A 19771-nucleotide genomic window follows, 5' to 3' on the forward strand; every position below is an offset into this window, starting at 1 on the left:
ATCAAAGGGATAAGTCCAACGTGAAGTGTCATCTCACTGCTAAATATAGTTCAGCTGGAAAGTGCAGTGGTGCTGCAGGCTTATACTTCTCTCTCACTCTCTGCTTCTCAATTGCTTCCTCTATGTCTCTCTGTAGCTTTTTTGCCTTGTGGTTTTTTACGAGTGCGGTTGTGTGTTTGCATGTGTGTGTGTGTGTGGGTGTGTGTGTCAGCATGTGCGTGCACTGTACAGGGACACTTGCCAGACTGGGAACTCTGACAAGACCGCCACTTTATTCCCTGTCACTGTCTGCTAGTGATTACACACAAACAACAACAAACACACATACACACGGGAGTATGGTCAGATAGTGAGGGAGTAATGGAGGATCTGCCATCTGACAGATGGAGACGGAGAGTTAGAGAAGCAGGGGAAGAGGAGAGGGAGGGAGGGAGAGCAGTTAAGAGTTACACAAACAAAGAGAGACAGAGATGGAGAGAAACAAATGACTGTGAGTCTCTTTCAGAAAACAAACACTTAGGCAGCATTACGTGACTTGCACTTTCTCACCCCTCAATAACCCTGAGGGTGGGTGGAGGGGTGGAAAGACAGACAGCCAGCGAGAGCCTGAAAAAGAAAAGAGACAAATGGAAAGAGAGGAATGAGAGAAATGTAGAGAAGAGAAGAGAACTATTCTCTTCTCTTCTCTTCTCTACATTTCTCTTACGAGAAGAGAAGGGGATCAGGGAGGGGAAACACGAGCGAATGGTAGAAACAAGCATCGACGGTTGTAGGAAAAACTAGGGCAGGCGCAGTACGCACTTATAAATGACATACTGTGATACAACAAGACAAGCTTTCGACACACACACACACACACACACGCATATGCTGACTCTCTCTTGCTCCCAAACACACACACTTCATTCAGAGCAAGCACAAAACTGTGCGAAGTGTACTTACCAGGGGAGGAGGAGTAGCCCACTTCTGCAGCATGCCTCCTCTCCCCCTCTCATTCCTTTTCTCCCTGAACTCCTCTCTTCTCCTGCTCTGCCGTGTCCCTTGTAAAGCACCCTGAGTCTCCTTCTCCTTCTCTCCCCCTCAAGCGGAAAATCCCAAGCAGATTCAGTGTACTTGTGCTACAAACTGCTCTCGGCCTTTCTCAACACCACCCACACCACCCCCCCCCCCCCACCCCCAAACACACACATACACCGCAGACACACACGCACACACACAGCCCTCTCCTAAATCTTGACAGCGAGTCAGAAAGCTCCCTCACTACCACTGATACACAGCGCTCAGGTGATCACATACACAAACAATATTGGTAGCACACACTTGCACACGCCCACAGGGAGGGAGTCCCGCATGCGGAGCTCCAACGTGTATTATGCAAGGGGCTGAATGTGAGCCAGAACTCTCACACTGTCTGCCCCACACACACACACACACACACACACACACACACACACACACACACACACACACGCACACACGCACACACACACACACACAAGCACATACGCACAAGGCCCCTCCCACGGTTTGCTCGGCCAACTTCATCAGGTATTCATTCAAAAAACACACACACGCCAGCTGGCTGCACGCCCAGAGACCGCTTACAAGCAGCGAAAGAGGACTAGAGAGAGAGAGAGGGAGAGAGGGTGGGAGGCTGTTACAGTGAGAAGGGCGGAGGGAGGGAGTGTGGGAGAGATAAAGAGGGAGGGAGTAAGCAGTCCAGATTTTATATATATATATATATATATATATATATATATATATATATATATATATATATATATATATATATATATATATATATATATATATATATATATGGACAACACATGTACACAAACAAATAGACATGCATCTGGGGCTGAAACTAATTAATCTGTTTTTTTTCTACACTTATTGATGAATTATGACCAATAAAATGACGAGCAATAGTTACACAATTCTATCACAGGTGAAATTGTTTTTTTCTACCAACAGATGATTGACTTTAATTGATAAAAAAAAAGACATTAATAAAACAGAAAAGAAGCAGCAAATTATCATATTTGAGAAGCTGTAATCAGGGTTGTTACTGTTTTTTTGTTGATACATATTAACCATTTATCAATTAATATTCTGTAGAACAACAATTTGGTTCATTGGCAAATGGTTTCAGGATTGTGTGCATCATCAAAACAGAAGTCCACATACTTAGATCAATTACAGAAGCAACATCATCTATTTTCCTCTTTTAGCCGAAAAAGTAGGCTGCACATCCTATTTTCAACCACTAGATGTCATGACTGATCACCTCTGGCAGCATGCAGCAGTCTATTACCGTTAGTTAGCTGACCTAGTTAAAAGACCATTTGGAAGTAAATATAGATGAAATGTGCTCCTCAATGCTAGCCGATGTAGCACGCACAGGGAATAAGAGAGTAATCACTCATAAGATGTTAACACACACACACATGCATAATAGTAGGGATTCCCACTGGACTCCACAGTGGGTCTAAATAAGTATTAAAAACACATCCTGTTTGTGTTGGTTGGTCTTCCTGTCAGCTTGATTTTAATCCTGGTGTTCAACATTGGATATTCAGAGAGTGTTTAACTACTGCAGGGCAGTGGACGTTTCAAAGTGTCCTTTGAATGTTAAAAAGAGGAATACAGAAACTAACACATAGTACCCAGAGAGGCTCAGCTGGATAAGAGGATTGAAAAGTGGTAATCTGAGAGTCCTTTGTGCACTTTTAAAATGTTATTTCGGAAAGGCATTTTTGGTGATAAGCACTCAGGACGATGATATTATACATTCATTTTTTTCCACATTTGTTTGTTTGTTTCTGTTCTTGGTCTTTGTGTTGGGGCAGTTTGACTTTTTGTAGATGCTGTTCAAATCTGTGTTAGTTCTTAAAGATACAGTTCCTGATTTGCTACAATGTTGTGCCCACAAATCACAAAATATCCTTCCGGATTTGAAACTAAACCGGTTTAGCAGATGTTTAAACACTTTTTTATCCTTTACGAAATATGGTTTGAGATGTTTTGTGAATGGTAATTTTTGTTATGTCTCTGTAATGTCAGCTGGTCTGTCTTTAAAACATTCTCGGCCCAGCCGAGGTAAACACATATCAACGCCTTCCATGGTTTGCGAAAAACTCTGACCTCAACCTCAAAACCCAAACGCTAGACCCACATAAAATTAGAGAAATTAAAGTTTAAATGTCTTCTTCGTTACATCAAAACAAATTCAAATGGACTCAAAACCTTCGTCAGCAATGACTGCTCTCCTCTCTTCTTCTGCTCCAGTCTCATTTGGAGGCAGTCACTAAGAAAAGCTTCTATATATATATATATATATATATATATATATATATATATATATATATACACACACACACACTCACACCTATATACATATCACAGACTGCTCACGCTCCCTCTCACACTCAAAATACAGACTCTACCGCTCTTAGTCGCCCCCGCAAAACTTCACACACACTACCCATCTATCCTTCGTCTCTGTCTCTTGTTTATCCACGTCTTTCCATCTGTCTCTCTGTGTGAGAGGGACAGCAGGTGCAGAGCCATCGAATGGTCACATGCCGACCACACACAGATGATGACGGCGAGGCTGGCGATGCAAAGACATGGCTTATTACACACCTTAATTATATCGAGGCCCCGTTCCCTTTATAATCTATCATTCATAACCTTGTGTAATCATTATGTAATCATGTTAACAGTGCCCTCTGAGTCCTGCACACAAATATCTTTCACTTCGCCTCTCTGTCTCTCTCACAAGCCCTCTGCCAGGCTGTGGTAATTTGCTGGCAGTGTAGTGTTCAACCCAAGCCACAACCCATTCACAAACCTACTAATCCACACACACTATTAGATCCCTGCTACGCACGCACGCACGCACGCACGCACGCACGCACGCACGCACGCACGCACGCACGCACGCACGCACGCACGCACGCACGCACGCACGCACGCACGCACGCACGCACGCACGCACGCACGCACACACACACACACACACACACACACACACACACACACACACACACACACACACACACACACACACACACACACACACACACACACACACACACACACACACACACACACACACACACACACACACACACACACACACACACACACACACACACACACACACACACACACACACACACACACACACACACACACACACACACACACACACACACACACACACACACACACACACACACACACACACACACACACACACACACACACACACACACACACACACACACACACACACACACACACACACACACACACACACACACACACACACACACACACACACACACACACACACACACACATCTGCGTACATATGTGTTTGTGTGCAGGATTAGGGCGGGGCTGGAATAGATGGGCAAATCACTGCTAAGCTCCTCTATTGCTGTATAATCCTACTGAGCACAAGCACAAATATGCATTCAGACTCGTACACAAACATGAACTGATGCTCTCTCACTCTTTCATTTTCACACACGTACGATGCATGTATTCACAAACACCCACGCACACGAACAATAGCAGTCATCCCCGACATTCAGACACAAATATGCGTAAACATAAACACCCAAACATTATTTCAAAGACAATACAGTATGTAATCCTGTTCAGAGAATGTGTGTTAGGGCATAAAAGGGAGTAGGAGAGAAATGTAGGAAGGGAGGCAGTTGCAGTGAGAAAAAGGAAAAGAGAAAAGACAGAAAAGAGGAGCGAAAGAAAAGGGACAGATCAATTTAATTCAAACTCCATTCATCCTTACACCATCCATTCATTCATTCACTCTACCCACACGGCTAGCGCACCTTTGTCCGTTCCTAACCCATAAGAGCCTCACATGTATTAAAAGAGAATGTTACTCACTTGAAAAATTGAAAATATGAAGACATTGCATGATTATGTTTAGCACAAACTACGACAGCTCAATTAGCGATTAAGAACACGGAGATATAAGAGTATAATAGTATACAAATTTTTGTAAACTAAAGTCAGATATTCCCTTTTGCGCTGCAACTAACGCTTGTATTCATTTTTTATTAATATGACGACTAATCACTATTCACATTGAAAAAAAGTAAATTTGTAATGCTAATTCAAAGCGAATCCTCTCTAATGTTTATCACACCTCATATTTGTGCTCCTATGATCTTTTCATCTGGGTGGGACATGGTGAGAAATACAAGCAGTCAATCAGATGACGTGAGTGAGATCATTTCTTAGCCGACAGGCACTAATTGGCATGAATGGGCATGTCAGCGGGCATTGTGTGGATGAAGGAGAAGTAGGCGACTGCTTAGCATGTGTCCTTGTCTGTGAATAATGTATTCCACCTTTTCAAAAAGGCACAAGGATAATAATGTCGGACAGACAGGAACACCAGTTGAGCACTCGCACAAATCATCAAAGGCCTCTTGCTCGACACAAACGTACATCCGACTCCCCTGAGACTCACATGCAGTAAACACCGTAGCCATTTTCCAGACAAGTAAATTCCACGGCCAGGCGAGCGCACACGCACACACACACACACACACACACACACACACACACACACACACACACACACACACACACACACACACACACACACACACACACACACACACACACACACACACACACACACACACACACACACACACACACACACACACACACACACACACACACACACACACACACACACACAACACACACAACACACTCCACAGGTGTCTTCTGCACGCTGCCATGTGTGTCGCCTCCTGGGGCCCATAGCTGCACGATGAACACAACAATAGTCTTTGATATCACTGTCCACTCGCTCTCTACAATCAAATGTATATTATCATGTTGAAGAGCCATGCTGATTGCTGTCAGATTCCCAGGAAATGGCTCCAGCCAATTGGGCAATTTCTACAGAGTGAAGCATGAATGTGTGCCTTGTTAGCAGAGCGATGTTCTATGTTGCAACAATTTGACAGAGAATTATGGCCTTGTTATTATATTTTTGCTTTCTGAATGGAACTAAAATGTGGATGGTCCTTCACTACGTACACGACTTCACAAGATACCCGCAGGGACAAATACACACACATAAAAAGAAAAGTGCAATTAAAGCCCCATAGGTTATTTCCTGAATTCAGTATGATAATTGATTGTCTTTCAATGCAATCATGGATCATTTTGCACTAACATTCTTGATTAAATTAGAAAATCCTCTGTACACTCTGCACATATTTAATTCACACAGTATACCTTGTGGTAATGTCATATATTCATTGTTATTTATTGAATTATCAGAAAACACGTTATATCATGATATGTATATCGAGGTCCCGCCCATACACACTCGCAAACCAATCACTGTTAGCGAGAGATTATCTCAGCTGTCACTCATGACCTCACACTCAATAACAGATTAAGGACAAACGTATATCATTTTTTTTACATACATTTACATGAAAAGAACTACCTTGAATAACAGAAACCATGAAGGGAGAAAATGTGTTTTATCATGGCTTCACTAACTGAGGGGGTGGATATTATGAACTATACTGCAGCCAGCCACCAGGCGGCGATCGAGGTGTTTTAGCTTCACTTTTGAGGAGCTGCCATGTCTTCCAGCTTTACATGTAGTCCATTTTGCCACACACACACACACACACACACACACACACACACACACACACACACACACACACACACACACACACACACACACACACACACACACACACACACACACACACACACACACACACACACACACACACACACACACACACACACACACACACACACACACACACACACACACACACACACACACACACACACACAGTTGTCTTGGGGTGGTTATGTGCAAACAATTTCAACACCTAACACAAGTTATGCCGTAAAGTCCACTGACACTTTCCATGTTTGAGGAAAATTAGTTCAGAAAAGGTGTGAGGAACAAAGGACGGAGGGACAGACAACAAGAAGAGAGGAGAGAAGGACACAGGGAAGAGGAGGTAGAGGGAGAGCAGGCTAAAATACAAGAAACTGACAGAGGGGCAGGAAAACATGGAGAGAGACAGTGATGTCACCTTGTATTGGCACTGCAGGGAGAGGGACAAAGAGAGAGAGAGAGAGAAAAGGACATGGAGAAAGAGATATATTAGCTGATAGAAGTCATGCAGACAACCTCCCACTCCTAAGGCAATTAATTCAAGGATATAATGCGGAATACCGTATGTAGGTGTGTGTGAGAGAATGACAGTGAAACTCTGGCCTTGGGGCATAATGTAGTACTAGAAATCTCTCTTTTGAGACTGCACCTAATCTTTCTCCTCTCAGTGTGTGCAGTGTGTGTGTGTGTGTGTGTGTGTGTGAGCATGCATGTCGAGAGACAATGAAAAGAAAACCAGGAAAGACTCAACCGTTTGTAACTGAAGGAGCATGTAAATGTGAGCTTGAGTCACTTTGGTGTGGGTGTGTCCTTCTATTACTCATGTTGTGGGTCCTGTACACTCAAGGTAAACCATACAGTGTTAGGGTAAAGTCTTTTTGGTTAATGTAAGGGTTTGGTTGAGTATGTAGCGTTTATGGTTCAGTCTCCAGTGGATAATTAAAGTCAATGCAATGTCCTCCTAAGTGTCAAAAAACAGTTTGTGTCTGCCTCTGTGTGTTTCAAGAGGACAGCATAAAGGAATGCCTCAGTTCGAGACTTGCCAAGAGCACTTTTCCCATACGCCAGGGAGCCAAGACTTCCCCAACCAGCCAAGAATAGCACCAACTTTTTCTTTCTTTCTCTCTCTCGCTCTCTCTCTCTCAATCGCGTAGTTTCTCTCTCAGCCACACTAACTCAAGCCCTCGCACTTTTTACTCTTTGGATTCATCGGTGACCGCGTGAAGGAGGGAAGCACAGCTTCACACACTTCAATCAGCACAGTGAGGGAGACAGAAAGAGGAAAAAAGACAGAAGCACATTTTCTGAAATATTATACTCGTACATGCTTTGGCATTACTATACATGCAGTCATGCCAACAAAGCACATTTTAAATTTGAGAAAACACTCAAGTCTTGCTTTCTGGTCAAATATAGGCTTTGGCAACATGATTCTGAACAAAACGTCACGCTAATAAAGCTTTCCTGACTTGAACTGAAATGACCAAAGACAGAAGGAGCGAAATACAGAGAACGCAAGTGAGAGAGGAAGACAGGCAGAGATTCCAGCAGAGAAACTGCAGCACTCTCTAAACTCTCTGCTCCCTGTGGTGTAAATGAGAGTGCTCTGGTCTGAGAATGTGTACGTGCAAGTGAGTGTGTGTGTGTGTGTGTGTGTTCACTTAAACAAGAACGCCTGTTTAAGACCAGGACCAGAGCGCCCTCCTTACTCCCATTGCGAGGCAACCCTATGGTTTACACTCCAAAAGCATTCACAATGGCTTGTCACAAAGATGTTTTACATTTGGCTCTTAAAACTGGTCAAAAGCAGTGTTTCAGTATGATTGATGTGTCTCTTTCTCAAAAATCTACAATGAAGCAATGCACAGATGGGATTTCAACCAAAAAGTACACATTTCCGGCTGCTTCTTCTACTTCGTGAACATGGACCAAGACAATAGGTCAACTGAAGAAGTCACCCTCTTTCTGCCTCACTAGGCTCAACACAATCTCCTCCGACATCTTCTCTCTTCTCCGTGTTACAGTATTTTCAGCTACGTTTCAACACATTTTGGCTCCGACGCCAACATGATTTGTTCAGTTTCAGTTGCCAACGTTTGAGGTACACAAAGAAACTCCAAACAGTTGTATGAAAAGCTCATCACAACTAGAGTTTTACCGGTGTAGTCCAGAATGGGCTACATGCCTAGGCCACGGCCTAGAGCCTACGTACAACTAAAGATCTGCCTTAACTCGACAGCTGAGATTGTTGCTCAGAACATTCACTCAGTATCACTTTTTAATGTCTGCACTGTTGATGCCTGTACTGTGCAATAATGAAATGTTTTTAATTAGTTTGTGATGCATATTATTAGCTTGTAGCTGGACAGATCAGTGCTGCTTTGAGACTAAACCTGCCAATTAGTCCCTGACTCTGTGGTAAAGTCAAACATTAATCTTCCACTCTACGTGCAGGCTCCTGGTGGAGGCCGGTTAGTGTTTGTTATTAAAGTCAGCCATGTCCATTGTTTATTGCTCACGACAGCAGTAAACAGACACGCAGAGTATCCCTCAGGGAGAGAGGCGAGTGGAAAATAACACTCATCTCCAAACATGCAAGGAAATCTGGGGGGAAAGAACATGAAAAACTTTGCTTCAATGTTTGTTCATATTGATTTTTTCAGCTTGCAGTGGAAGAATGCCTTATAGTAAGGCTATCCATTGAGACAAGTTCAAATCCTTGACCACGAGGATTTGCTCTGCAGAAATGTCTGCAAGCAAGATAATCGGCAATAGCTAAGGTGCTATTCTGCAGCTGACCCTGTGATCTTGTGGAAAAGGAGAAAGTGAGAGGACAATTTCTCCTCTGAGAATCAATATTAACATAGAAAAAGACAGCCTTTGTGCTGCCAGTAATTCAGAGGAAAACAGAGCAGCTTGAGGTTCAATAGTAATTTAAAGAACCACAGATTTATTTGTATAGAGAATCAATAAACTTGCTTAGACGTTGGAGAGCAAACACACATGAATGAATTTAAACAAAGCGATAAACTACTATACATCCCCCCTACTCAGGCCTTATCTAGACATTATTTATAGGACGTATTTCACACTCTCAGCACAGACAATAAGGCTCTCATTCTCGTAGGAAGACCCCACGCTAACTGGTTCCTGAAGGAGTTATGCAGGAAAATATATTGCTGGTCCAAAAGAGGGCTCAGATACAGTCTCATCACTAGGCAGACTAGCTAACACTGACCCTAAAATTGCTTCTCCTCAAATGACAGCAGTAAACAAATTTAGTAAGCCAAGGCCCGCTGGCTTCAAATCAGTATCTGACATTTTTTTCTCTTTAACCTGTACAAAGAGGTTCAAAAGAGTGGGTGAATCTACCACGTTGTTTGTTAAATATATTCAACGACGGAGAATGAGGATTAAGAGAGTGAGCCATTCATTTGAATCGAGCCATACATTTAAGATGTGCTGTGGCTCAGAGCAACAGAGAGGGAAACCGCGGTTCATTCACTGCGATTCACTGTGCATGTGATTGGCTGCCACTTCACTCACCTTCAAATCAAATGCACTTTACTTAACATGCATGTGGGCTGTGACCAGGGTGGCAGCTGGGAGGAAAACACCGGGCTGAATGGTCCTTGAGGTCAGAACTAATAACATTGAATTACACCTGTCAGTCAGACCAGCAGCTTTTAGGTTCTAAAAACTATATGGCAGCCGTTTGTCTGCAATGATTCAGCAGGAAACAGTGGACCACTGTCCTCGAGCTTATGAAGCACAACCTCCATTCAAGCTCAACTACAAACGTGATGTAGGGCTCCATCTATTCATAGAACCAGCTTATATAGCAAAACATAACTGAATTTATGTAAATTAAATTGATGATGTAGGCACATGCTAACAGACAGGGACAGTCTCACCTCATTCAACACAACTCCTCCAGACCCCCCTGGTTTGTCAGCAGGTGGTACAGCCCATGGAGAGGGTTCCAGACTATCCCAGAATGCAGTGTGTTGACTCAGGGACTCAGCACTCCCTGGTGGAGGAAACAACAACAAAAGTTGAAACTAAAGTAGGGTAAGGGCAGATTATTACACAGTAGGAAGACACACTGGTATGTGTTGTATGCATCACAACGCATACAACACATACACTGTGTTGTATGCATCAGCAGGAAAAACACATCACAAGGTTTATTTCACAAAGCCATACATGTAACTCAGCTTTGATCTGTAAGCATGAACAACAATATGTGACTGTCGCATCTTGCTTCAAATAGAGTTGCAGCTGCAAACAGGCAAACATTTGTCTTTCACATCCCAACAGCCTCTAATTTTCTGTATTCGCACGTGTACAGATAGCAAAAGCGCAACAAAAACACTCCAGGAATGATTCTAGATGGTGATGGTGGTGGAAAATGAAAGGAAAATGCATTCATTCAAATGAAATGGCACAGCTTAGGTCCACAAGAATGTTTTTGAGACATTTAGTGAAGGACCAATGAAAACCCACTGTATGTATATTCTTTACAGGCTGCTAAGCATTCTTGACCATGATTCCTGTTTAATGCTCTCGCTTAAGCCCTTGAAACCTGTGCACCTTTTCGTTCTGTAGCTTTTACTTGTTTACGGTCTGTGTAATGTTTCATTGCTCGAAAAAGTGCAATGCAAATACGAAACATCATTATCAAAAGTGTCATATTCATGGTATAAAATTCCAATGCATCTTTAAATCAAATGTGAAAGGAGCTGACTTAAGCAGACACCCACACCCACACATAAGAGACAGACTGGCTGCTCGTCGAAAGGTGCACACACACACTCTGTGGGACTAATTAGGCAGGTTGTGGTGGGATGATGGGGATGTTACGGGGACACAAGAGACATCTTCCCTGCTGTTAGTCAGCTGCAGTGTGTATGTGTGTGTGTGTGTGTGTGTAGGTGTGTGTGTGTGTAGGTGTGTAGGTGTGTGGGACGTCAAACATCCTACTGACCCACTTCTCGTATGTCTAAAGACAAGGGGAGAGGTGGGTAGGAGTGTGTTTGTGTTGCTGTCTAGCTGTGGGAAAGAGTTTTTTATTGCAGCCTAAGGAAGACAGAAGGGGGGATTACAGCATGCGTCTGGTTTTGTGTGTGCGTTACATTAGTCATGGTGAGATACATCATTACACGCACACTTCTTATGTTATGCATGACTACTCTAATCTACAGGGGATTGAGAGCTACAGTGGAAATGAGAGGTGATAATGGGACAGTGAGGCAGAAAGTAGTGAGAGAAAGAAACAGGAATGATTGCTACAGCAGACATATTCAAATCAATAGGCTTCCAGTGCGCTATAGTATAGTGTCAAGCTTAAATTAAGCATGTAAACACACACAGATAAAGCTGAAGGCACACAGACAGCAGCAGGGCGTGTGTGTGCTAAAGATGTTTGTAATGTGTGTCTGTAAGGCAGAAACAGAGGAAGAGATAAATAGACAAACTGGCAAAGGAGTCCATCACATGGTGCTAAGAAACGCAGAAGAGAAAGAGGGATGGAGATGAGAGAATGAGAGAAATTGCCAAAGTTAAAAGAACAGAAAATTAGGAGAGATGCAGATGTGACAGGAAGGGTGACAGATGGAGAGAATAGAAAGGCAGTGAGGTAAAGCAGAGCCAGAGAAAGAGAGAGGCCATAGGAAGGCAGAGAGAGAGAGAGAAACAGATGGTGGCGGAGAAGAGGCAGATAGAAACTCACTGGGAGGACAACACTGGCACAACCAGCGAGGCACAGTGGGGAGCATGGAAAGCTGAAAGATGTCAGTGGAAAAGGGAGAGAGGAGGACTAGAGAACATTTAGCTTCATTCCAAAACTCTGCTGACTTTTAGGGAAAATACTATGATACCTGAGTCTTTGAAGATGTCAGGTTTAAATACATCAACTGTAATGACCAGGCTCTCCGGCCAAAGCAAATGACAGAAGCCCACGCAAGGGAATAAATGAAAAAAAGGAATTGTTTTTAAAAGGGATTCATTTTGTTTAACAAATGTATAAAAAAATGTTGATTCTAACAGACCGTGAGGGGAAACACCAGTCTAACTGATAACTCTATACGGAGAATCAAAAACTCTAAACATAATCTTACATCTAATCTTTCACAGGGTGGTGCCAGGGTAGAAGGAGCCTCAGCATCAGAAGACATTAACTAAATAAGAATCCTATGAAATTACTTAAAGTTACTACAAGGAACTTTCCTTTTCTGTTGATTTTGGCGGTCCCTGTGGACAAACGCGGCAGTGTTTCGCTGCACCAGATTCCCTTTAGAAAACCTCTCATTTTACTGAAGCAGGGGTCTGGCTACCCGTTGTCCTTTGTCTCAATCCAACATGTCCAATCTAGAAATCAAGCAGGCTAAATTAGTCAGAAAGGGTTCGGTGTAAACCGCATTAAGTGAACGACTGATTGAATTGAAAGCACAGGGGGGCAGACAGCACCTGCCATGCACTGTGTGTTTGTGTATATGAGGCTTTGTTTTTTTAAATGTTTGTATGCATTACATTACAGCAGATACCTTTCCCCAGAGCGACTTACCGTGCATTCAACCTCAAGACAAACAGCTGAGAGCAGGTTCAGCGCTGCAGTACAAGTGCATAAATGACCAGAGGATACCTCCCATATCGGTGTGTGTGTGTTGCAAGTGAAACACAGGGGTCGAAGAGATGTTTTTTTTGCATGAGGATAAATCTACTTGACACTTGTTGATTTAACGAGTTAACAGGTGAGGCTTTGCCAGTCGTGTTCAAGTGAACGAGTGAGTGAGTGTACACTCTTGAAAAAGGACAAAAGTCTTTTATGAGCATCTCCTGCTGTTGTATTCTGTCAAAGTGGCTGAATAGGTCTGAAATGTTTGGTCATGTCTGCCTGTGTGTCCATGGTGATTTAGGCGACAGTGCTCGACATGTTCTCCGTGTGAGGGTTTCTTGGTACTTGACTACATGCCGGCGTGATTAAATCCATGAATACTTTAGTCCACTCTACCATCACTTCCTCTGTTTAAGAGCGTGCATTCTTCCCATTCTTTCTGAAACAAAATCCACCCACAATCACCATTCCCAAATCCTTTGATTACTGTACAAGTTATTTCAAACCGTGCAGTCTTTTTTAAAAAATGGTTGTAGACTTTGGAACCACAAGTATGGGGTTCAAAGGCTGACAGCAGGAGATTTAACCCAAAATGCCTGTTGGAGGTTGCACTCAAACGCAGAGATGAATGCCAGACCTCTTGCTGGATACACGCTTACACGTATGCTTAAAGGTTACAGGAGAACTGGGTACAGATGATCGAAACATGACACTAGAAACAACATGCTTGACAATTAAAGTGTGTGTATTTATGAATATTATTGCGTTGTCTTAATGAACTTTCACCGAGAGAGCTGTGGGAACATCTCAAAGCCTTTCGCTTTCAATTTCTCTTTCTACTTGCTTGGACAAATTACATGTACACAGTTAATCATTCATCATAAATATGGCAGACAAATCACAGGAACACCCGCACACACACACACAGAATACTTTGGGAGTTGACGTAGTGTCTGACAGCTGTTTGCTTGGCTGAGACAGAAGAATGCAGTGAGTCTTTTTGTGAGAGTCGACTGACCATCACTGTAATGTAAGGGAAATGCCTTCCTCAACCGCAACCCCATTTTCCTAGACTCCAACATATCTGCCATACCACAAATGAGGAATCAGCCCTCTGAAGGTTCAAGGTGCTCCAAGCAGGGAGGAATGTTATCTTTGGTGCACACATGTCTGGAAAGACCAGTGTCCTTTACTTACCGCCAACCTTTATCTACCTTCCTACACTCATTTGCTGTGTTAGTGGAAGTGAGTACGTGGCAGCTTTGTGAGGTTCAGTGCCATGACACAAAATTCCTTTTGCTGACCTGAACTATTTCTTATATACAATTTTATGATACACTGTTGGAAGAATGGAAGATCACAAGCCAGGAAGCAAATACAAATCAAAGTCTAAAGGTCAGCGTTTCCAGGTTTACAAATACTTTCTCTATTTCTCCCTCCACTCGCCAACTCTTTCCCATCTGACACCATTTATAGCCAGTCTGTGCTGAGTAACCCTCCAGCCCAATGCTCCTGCGAGTGACAATCAGGGCTATCACACCGCGCCGCTGTAACAAGGGATCCACAGAACACTGGTACACTTCACAATGTTTTACTGATAGAGGTCATAGGTCTCTCCCATTCTCTACAATGAGAACTTTAGCACATTGTCATAGTGGGTGTATTAAGAGTGCATAGAATCAGTGGGGGATTGGTTACGTTGCAATCAGATGCATAGACATAGTTGTTGGTGCAGGAGCTGATGGTAGTTACAACAAAACAGATTTAATAGCTAACAAGCAAATCAAGAAAGGGAAAACAATTGTGCAGAAGCTTAAGAGCTGTCCCCAACTCATCATTTATTTGCAAGAAACAATGTCTTACAGTGGAAACAGGTTTTTTGGACAGCATTTTTTAAGGGCTATGCACCGCCTAGCCTGACATAAAGACAACACGCAGCTCAGCAGATGAGTCAACCGTCAATCACATTGCACTCCACTGTAATTTAATTAGAGCAGCCTGTAACAATGGTGGTACAAAAAGAAACCTTCCAGAGTTTTTAAAATCTCGGAAAAGTAAAGTCTCACCGCTTGGTAAGTAAGCTCTGAGTGGGATCAGGTGCATTGCTCATGATCAACAAAACGATGATAAGAAGAGAAAAAATAATAAAATAAAAAGTTGACTTGTCGGCCTAAACCCTAATGTGTGGTTAGTTGATTAATCAGCTTATGAAGGCAGTTGTTGCGTCTTTCCGTTGTTCCTCACATTCAGACACACCGTAACTATGTCAACAGCCAACACCTTCTCTATTCCTGATAATGTCTTAAAGTAGGCAGGGTAGGGTGTCCTGTCTGAGCTTTATTTTGTGCAACTATAAAACTTCACTTGTGGGAGCACACACACACACACACACACATACATAAAGGCACACACACACACACAGAAAAGGCACATGCATTCATTTGTCCCAAATAGAGACAATAGGGAGAGACAAATCCAAGACTGTGTGTGTGTGTGTGTGCGTGCGTGCGTGCGTGCGTGCGTGCGTGCGTGCGTGCGTGCGTGCGTGCGTGCGTGCATGCGTGCGTGCGTGCGTGCGTGCGTAAGCTTCTGCGTTAAGGGGGCATGCTGAGAGAATAGGAAGCATGCTTTCTGTGCCAACCCTATCCTTGGCAGTCAAACAAGGACACTCACACACACACACACACACTGCTGAGTGTTTTTAATTGGCCACTGATTTGCCAGTTAGTGTTCTTGCCACTCTCTTCACCTCAGTGTGCTGGCCCCCTGCCCTACAGCCTGGCAGAGACACAGCTGGACCTGGAGAATGTGTGTGTGGTAGTGTGTGCCTGTGTGTGTGTGTCATCCTGAAGCAATTAGTTTCGCAAACATGAATGTGTGTAGGTATAGGAAGGTGTCACTTCAGATACACTTCACGTTTGCTTGTGAGTATGCAAATGAAGGCGGTTCAGATTCATGGTCAGACGTCTTTTAATTCTTAAGTATCCCCTCTTTCAATTTATTGAAAATTCTTCATCTCTTCAGAAATGTTGAGGTCTCAAAGTTTAGCATTTTAGCAAACATCCTCTAAGTTGTGCACTGCTATTGTGTGGCTGATACTGATACTTTTCTCCTTTAAGTGGTTTTACACAAAGGCCAAAACATGACCTACATTAGTAAGGAAAGTACTGTATATTATCAAAATAGCAAGAGAAAAAAACGTTCCAGAGTTGGTGACACAACAAATGGCTTGTAATGTGTGACTGTGTGGGACCACGCGAGTGTGCTGTGGAACATTTTGGTCAAAAAAAGATACACTCAGATAACTTTTAAGAGTTAAATTATAGTTTAAAACTTGCAAAGCCCTGTCTGTGTGTATGCGTGCGTGTGCGTGTGTGCACGCACATGCATGCATGTGTACATGCGTGTGAAATTTATGTATGTAGCCCATATCATGAGAAGATTGCATCCTCTCCAGCAATATTTTGCAAGGCAATGACAATCAACACTCATTCCTCAACACACTGACACACACACATACACCAATGAACCTCCCAAGGTCAAAACAAAGAGGATGAGATAAGAGTGTGGTGTGTGTGTGTGTGTGTGTGTGTGTACGTGTTTGAGTGCGTGATGACATCATTACTAGAGCAGAGCACTCTATAGCTGATTGATGGAGAGAGGTCTTGCTATGGTCGACGGCAGTGCGCACATTGCCCAGCAACCAGACAATTGGACCTGGCCGCTCTGTGCATTTGTGTGCATTTGTGTGCGTTTGTGTGGGTTTGTGTGCGTGCGTGCGTGCTCATAGGACGTACAGGTCAGCCTGTCTCACACACAAAGCCCAACACACAGATACTTGTCTCATGCCCACACACATCTGCTTCCAAGGTAATCAAAAAGACAAGCAGATTGCTTTTCACACACTCTCTCTCACACTCACACACACACAGAGCTAGACAGTCTGGTTTTCATCTAGAATACAAAGTAGCAGACATTGTGTGATTAGTGCTTCTAATGCTGCACAAAGTTGACTAGTCTTATACATTTGACATTTAAACTGTGATTATCGACAGATCTTCATACTATGTGTTGTGTGAGTCGGAAGGATTCATTCATCACTCATTTTAGACCTTTGCTGCAGTCTCTGTTTCTCCACTAGTTTATCTCTCTCTCCCCTTCTCAAATGTGTGCTTTATTTGTACAGATGGTTATAAGCAATATGTGACATTGCACATTGTTAAAACATTAAGTATTATAATGCCTAATACATAAGCAATAACAGTATTGGAACAAATAAATCCATGTATGCATATATGCAGCACTTAAGAAGTTACATACAGTGTGTACGGATATACATACAGTGAATGCATCCGCATGCAAATACAATATGTCATGCAAACTGTGCACAGTGATATAAAAGCTGCTTTCACTCTAAACATGTGTCTGTATTTTACCAAGCAGGGCTCAGACTTGTTAAAATCAGAAAACTGTTTTGTTGATGTAGTTTATTTTTGTATGTTAGGGCTGTGGGTGGCAAAAGGGGTTTAGCTGATGCTTGTTGGAGTGGATCATTTTCTGTGTTCTGTTGTTCCATAGAAAACATTGCTATTGTTAGGAGTCTGAATCACTTTGGGACATGCTGCTCCAGTATATTATATTTACAATTGGTTACCTTCCTAGTTATTGTCTGTAGATTAAGTCTGGGGCTTTTCTGAGGACTCTTGCAGTGTTTCTCAATAGTATGGCTACGTTGACGGCGTCGTGCGTACACAGCCTATCCAACCTCTCACACGTGCCCTATCCGTTTACCAATCTCACACATGCACACCGACACGCTTCAGATGACCACTCGTTGAGAGGTAAATGGAGGAGACACAATACTAACATCCAGTCACTAAAACAACAGTGGCTCTGCCGTCTCTGATGTCACCGGAGCGGCTGAAACTTATCCGGCTCTTCAGCAGACTTCAAACGCAATGAGAAGTCTGAAAGGCTTACAGGAGCTAACAATGACTAAACGACTACGAAAAGGGATAACACACAGCTCCTTTTTATAAAAACAAATGGGTCAGTGAAAGTTACCATTGTATGCCGACAGCGAACATCCATTCTATCTGCATTTGTCCATGGCTAGTCAGGATGAAACATGTATTATTTTAGCCTCTGAGAGGATGGATGGTGAGCCCAGAATGTCATGCGACCACAACTTAGAAAGCACTCACCACAGCTGGAAGCCCTCTCAGACCGCAGCTCTATTGACAAAACTGTGAACACACGCTCATGCTGGTATCTTTCCACACAGATCCCGACAGAAATGTTGTTTCTGTCTTACTTGCGTCTTTGAAGAACAGGAAAAGAAGAATGGTGCTTTGATGATAACAAAGGATTTGATGGTTTGTTACACGTGGCTGAGATTAAAAGCTGCGATTGTGTACTACTGCTGAGAAAATAATAGGTAGTGATATGCCTCAGGTAGTCACTGTATAGATCAATAAATAAAATATGTCACTGCCGGTAAGCGTTTTTATTTCCACTGTATTACAAAAAGAAAAAATTAGTAGCTTAATGAGATGAAATCTCTTGCTGATTATGGCCAAACTTACAGAGCAGCCCCACTGTTCAACATGCCATCTCATAAGAGAAGGCCACACGTTCATGTAACAGTCATGTGTCCTCTGAAGGGGAGTCACTCTCTTTTTCTTTTACATAAGTGCGTCAGCTGAAATGTAAACCCGGGCTGTTGCAGTGTTTGTCACATTATATCAATGAGTATTTAATAATGTGTATGGTAGCCCAGTTTGCTTTCTATCTGCACAAGAAGTGAGCGTATCAAAAGCAGTTAAACCCAGACTCAAACTCTCTGAACCAATGCAGAATGAAAACAGTGTGTGTCTCTCTCTCTCTCTCTCTCTCAGATCTTCAAAGGGTAATGCAGCACTCCTGAGATGCTGCTACACACACACACAGCTGGGAGACAAGCTCTGTGCTGTATATGCTCTGAACCAAAGTAATGATACACCAGAAACTCAGACAGACGGCTGAAGGGAGGGAAGGAGGACGACAGAGAAAAAAAACAGATAGCAAAAAGTAAAGGGTAAGAAATTAGACAAACTGTATTAAGATGTATTGGTAGAAATGCTGCAGAACTAATACTAGTCTGATATGTTTCCAAATCCAGTATACAATACATTCTGTGGGTTTAGCTAAATCAAAGTAGATACAAAAAATAAAAAAAAACTCAAACTTGCAATCGGCATTTACATACATACATACATACATGAAATTTGACCTCTGCATTTAACCCATCCTAAGCATTTTTAGGAGCAGTGGGCTGCTGTGAAGCAACTGGGGGTTCAGTGTCTTGCTCAAGGACACTTTGACATGCGAACTGCAGGTGGCCAGGGATCAAACCGGCTCCCTTTGGTGATCTAACCAAATTACCATATCATTAAGATAAT

At 42.9% G+C, this 19771-nt stretch overlaps 1 protein-coding gene across 1 annotated transcript in view; it reads right to left on the bottom strand.

Moving 5' to 3' along the window:
• Positions 1 to 19771, bottom strand: part of atxn1a (ataxin 1a) — an 86533-nt gene that overhangs the window by 17071 nt on the left and 49691 nt on the right. The window contains exon 4 of the mRNA XM_034545055.1: positions 10630 to 10745. The gene's annotated coding sequence lies outside the window, so the exon portion shown is untranslated. The remainder of the gene's footprint in view (positions 1 to 10629; positions 10746 to 19771) is intronic.

The sequence above is a fragment of the Cyclopterus lumpus genome, chromosome 11 (genome assembly GCF_009769545.1).
Source record: "Cyclopterus lumpus isolate fCycLum1 chromosome 11, fCycLum1.pri, whole genome shotgun sequence".
Lineage (NCBI taxonomy): Eukaryota > Metazoa > Chordata > Actinopteri > Perciformes > Cyclopteridae > Cyclopterus > Cyclopterus lumpus.